Raw genomic sequence first — 5,281 nt, 5'->3', positions numbered from 1 at the left:
TCAGGTTTTTGTGCATGTTCTCAAATGCAATGGCAGTCATAAATTCATAATAGTGTATTGGCTTTGAGTTAGATAACTGGAAAACTTCAGCTGTCATGAAGGACAGAGGATGCAATAAATTTTAACTGCAACATCAAACAAAAACCTGCATAAGTGACTTGTTTCTCTGCTGCAACCAGAGTTTGTCAGCTGTAGGCTTACTGCTGCCTGCTTATGGATAGTTCTCTATAGATGCTCTGCTTTAGCTGCACTAAACTTGTTTCATGCACTGTCATTACTTGGCTGCAGCTCAAACCATGAGGCAGTAAAATGGAGTAACATCTTGTCTGGCAGCTGTAGTCAGTTTTCCTGTTCTTGTAGTACCAAAGCCCTCAGCATAGATTCCAGTCTTCCAGCTCAGCCTGCCACAGAAAATAAGGTACCAGGCTTAGTTTAAGACTAGAAAAGTTTATAGTTTCTTTAGGAAACTACTTAGGCAAGCTGACTGCTGTCTGAATCTTTGGAAAAGATCAGTCAGCACATCTGCTATAGCTTGCAGGATGCTTATCTGCAAGGTGAAATACTGTTGAGTAGCTTAGCTTATTTGGCACTACCTTATTCACTAAGCAAATTTATGGTAAATTAGGATTATAACTTAAATTTAAGGCTATAGCCTGCAATCTTGATTTTTTGTCCTTCCTTGATGTTCCTGCTATCTTGAAATTACAGTTTGTCTCAGTGCAGCTCCAGAACGTAGAGTTCCAGAATGAGATGTCATTTCTTGCTGCACAGTTGTGTCCTCATATGCAAACTGGGAAAAGAATAATTCTTGCACTGACAGATTCTTCTCCCTGGTGAGGGGATGGGATTTTGCAGAGCAAAAGCAAAATCAGCTGAGAATTCCTTCCCGCCCCTGTAGTAGTCTACTTTATTAGTGGTTTTTGTAGGGGAGGGGAGGGGAGGGGAGCGGGTTCCCCTTCCCCCAAAAAAGGTGATGAAGCTTTGTCTAACAAGGAAGTAGCATAGAGAGGAAGACATGTAGCTTTCTTACCCCAGCTGCTCTTGTCTGTATCAGGTTCTTACAGCTGACGGCTCTGTTCCCCTCTAATGTTCTTAGTCAGCTTTCCTAAACTGAAAGCAACCAATAGATTTGCTGGTCAGGAAACGTCCACCACTTGCTGTGAGGCAGCTCTAGTTTCCAAAAGCGCAAACAACTGGCTTCTGCTTCAGATATTTAAACCCAATTCTATTTCTAGACGAGGCACAAAAACCTTGACATCTCTAGGTAACTATTCTATCACTTATTGTATTGTGCCTGAACATATTTTGTGCCATAACTGCAGGGTATAAAGGGTTCTAAGCCAGGAAAAGTGCACACAGCTGCTGCTTGTCTTCCTCCTGCTAACACCTCCCTAAAGCAACAGTGACTTGAAGTTACTGATGGCTTAATCTTCCCCCATTTGAAATTAGGGAGAATGGGACAGGAGGAAGAAATGTGTATTTAAACTGCTTGTGGCTTTTGATGTGCAACTTGGGGGGGTCAAGGCAATAAATCCAATGCAACTGAGATGATTGGTATAATTTTGAGGTTGAATGCTGTTGTGCTGTATGGTGGCCTCAAAAGTGTTGTTGTTTTATCAAGAAACGTAACTTCCCTATTGAGATCTGTTTGAATGCTGAAGCCCAATGCTCTGCTGTGGACCCTCCAGTTTTCAGACATCAATCACAGTGCTTCCTTCAGATGAAATTCCTCCCCCTCCCCCCAAGAGTTCTCTTTTGTGTAGCAAATGGGAAATGGCCACTCTTCTGTGCCATGTCTCAAAAAGTAGTAACTTTGTACAGGTCACTTTCTAATACAGTTGACAGCTTTCTCTTTTGGGAGAAGAAATGGCTGAATGTGGTTTGCTCTTAATGAGAATTAAGCCTCGTCTTATGGCAGGTAACTACTGTGCTTTAAATTTTTCACATCTGTGGAATCTGCTAGTAGGTGTTACAAAGATCCAGTTGTAGGGGTAATGGCCGAACAATAAGCCAAACACAGCAATTCAGGTGTGAAATAGTCTGAAACTTGTCTTTTGGGTGCTACGTCTACCATGTGAATGGCTACTGGAGTACAGCTCTGAACTGAAAACAGGAATGCTTTAGGTGTGCTTGCATTGAAATAATGCAAAAAAGATCTCTGAAGACTGCCTGAGAATTGGAGAGCTACAGCAGGCTTGTAGCACTGTTATATCCAGTGGACAGTGAACTGAGGTAAGGATGATTATAAGTGCAGAGATCTAAACTTCATAGCAACTTTTTTCCCATGATACAGAAGTTAGAGCTAAAATCAAATCTAGTCTTCTCTACTTTAGAAAACTCTAATCTAGCAGTTGTTCATTACGAATTAATCCATTTGGGATGTAGTACAGATGTGTAAATATGCTGATTAACTAGTGATACTATGACTAATCAAGATACGATTCATCTAAGACAGATAGATACATTAAATGTGAATGTTAATCATATAACCTCATTTTACTTAACAAATTGGAAATAGCTCCCTTATGTACTGCATCAAAAATTAGATTGCCTGACTTACTTAGACTCTCCAAAGCAAAGAATTGTATCCCAAGATACCATTTGTTAACTAGATTTTCCTTCCGCAACCCTTATGCCTGCAACTTAATAATTTCTGGTTGGTCTGTTATGTTCCCTATCCAGAGAGGATGTGCTTGGAGAGAAGTACTGACTCTTAACTCATCATTTGGCTTTAATGAAGTTATTTAAATCAATGCTCTCAAGGAAGCCCCAGAAACATTCTCTAATGCAGTAGCTAAGAAACTCAATTGCAAAAAGTAAATAACCTGCAAGTCTAGGCTTCCTAGCTTGAGAGTTGTAATGTTCTCTCTTGATCAGTGCTTTGCAACGTGCCTCCCTTAACTATGGGGGATGTTTCAACTCTAGCAGGAGTTTACAGCTTGCTTAGCCCGGAACAGATTTCGAATTAAAATCAGAAGCCTTTTTGTTAAGACTAGTGGCAAGGACAGAAATCTTTCATCACCACTTTCTTCTACTAACAGTCACCATCTCATGGTTACCAGCCATGAGAATACCAAAGCTGGCCTTTTGGATAGCCTCGTATGGCAATCTAGCTACTTCCTCATTAAGAACTGTGAGGCAGCTCGCACTGTTAATGGCTTCACTTGGCAATGCAGCAGCTTCTTTGGTTTTGGAGGCCAAAGCTGGGGCAGATGAGAAGAAAGTGAAATTCATGTTGATTTGGTGGCTGGACAGACAGATTTACAATACTCAATATTCAATATTTTTTTCCATACCTACAACAGATTGTTTCTCTTCATGCAAAAACTGCCTGTACTAAACCAAAGGCTAACACTTATTAGCCTATTTCATTGCTTTTCTTCAAATAGGAGAGGGAGTTCCATTTCAGCATGCAGCTACCTTTACTTTTAATTGTGCTGGAGCCTGAGATAGACCTCTGTTGCACTGCAAGTCTAGACTTGCTGTTAGAAGATGGAAAAGATGGGGTTTTAAGTACAAAGAGCAATTCTTCCCTCAGGGAAAGGTAAAAGATGTAATTTAATAAAGCTAATTACAATGTGAAAATGCCATTTGCTTTCTGCTTCTTTGTGACCTGGCTCCTCTGGTGATTTGAACAACCTGAAACAAAATAAACTGAATTCCCTGATGAATCACTGTGCAGCAAAGAACAGCTATACCGAATTGACCTGCTCCTTTCCTTAAGGAGTTGAGCTCTTTCTCCAGCAAAAAGCAGGGAGTGGGGATGTGAGAAGAGAAAACCATAGAATAGGAAGGTAGAGAAGAAGGAAAAGGAAAAATCTACTGGTATTAAGAATCAGTTCTGTAGAGATGGTCTGTCTTTTAAGTTCATGCTCTGGTGCAGTTGGTTTCAGCACTGAAAAGACAGCTTGACATTCCTCCTCAAGACATTTAGAGGCTATGCAGCCTAGAGAATGCATTTTGTTTTTTGCTTATTCTTCCTAGGCAAGCACTCCTAATTGAAGGTGTTGCAACGGTAAATAAACACCGGTTACCTGTGCTACAAAAGGGAAGAGAGGTTGGACTGAATAGGAAAACTGGAGTGACTAAACAAGACGAAAGCACGGGGAAAAAAAAAAAAAGTAGTGTATATACTTCAGTGTTCACTCCAGACTGTAAGTGCACTTCTGAAGCAAATCTTTCAGGCATGCTTCCAAGTGCAGTGTGGTGCACAGTTGTGTGTGCACCGTTCTTCCTCAGATGAAAATTGGAGTTCTTCAGGTTTCATGGAGGATGCTCTTCAACCACTAAGAGGCATTCAGTCCCTGTGAGCAGATCAAAACCTCAAGTAAACTCCCCTGCATATAGCTAATGACCAACTGTGGTCATTAGACCTGCCAATCAGCTTCTGTTACACTGCTAATTGCTAGCTGTTAATGTATACAGCTGCTATTAAATCATTCCACAGTCAAGAAGAGCAGGTTCTCACCTGCTTGTTTCCTCACCTGGAAGACAAGCTAATTCCTGTCACCTTAGCTTGGCTCTGGACTCTACAGCTACTGAACAGAAACCACAGCAGTAAAGACTAAGAGTATTCCATGCAGTTCAGACACCTTCATACTAATTTCCTCTAACATATTCCAGAATAGCATGGAGTTTACCCTTTTGCTGTATCCTGTTGCATTCTGGCTATTCAGCTCCTGCTAGCAGGAAAACTAGGAATAAGACATACTCCTGCACTTCTAAAGAAGTCTGATTCTAGAAAAATCAGTGCTCTGGTATCAAGAGGAGCAAAGCAACCTGCTTGTGAACTACTGGAACTGAATGCTAACCTCCCATTGCCACAGCCTGGAGAGGCAGCCTAGGATTAGGGCTCACCATCAGCACTAGTGCACAGCAGGCTGAAAGTAATGAAAACCTGGCTAGTGGCTGGAGGTAAGAGTCTCAGCAGCAGCATATAGTAACACTGGCTTGTCTGTTATTTCTGTATACATGCACTACTGCTTAAGAAATGCTTATCTATCTGGGAAAACTCATGCAGGAGACAAAGCAAACTAAAGAGTTAAGATGTTAAGACATTTTTAAGTTGCAAGTACTTTTAACATATGATACGCAACTAGCCTAACTGTGAGAGAGAGGAAAAGCATCTGCAGCATTTAAAAGGATAATTTTAGGAAGTTTTCAGTTAATATATGTAACTGTTTTAAGGATTTCCTCCTCCATCCATGCCAGATGTTAAATAAAAATAATTTAGAAAAGGTGTTACTCATTTACTGGGGCCTAAGCTAGCAAAAGTTTTCAG

This window comes from Struthio camelus, chromosome 7 (assembly GCF_040807025.1).
Source record: "Struthio camelus isolate bStrCam1 chromosome 7, bStrCam1.hap1, whole genome shotgun sequence".
In the NCBI taxonomy this organism is placed as follows: Eukaryota; Metazoa; Chordata; class Aves; order Struthioniformes; family Struthionidae; genus Struthio; species Struthio camelus.
Note: the sequence above shows the minus strand (reverse complement) of the source record.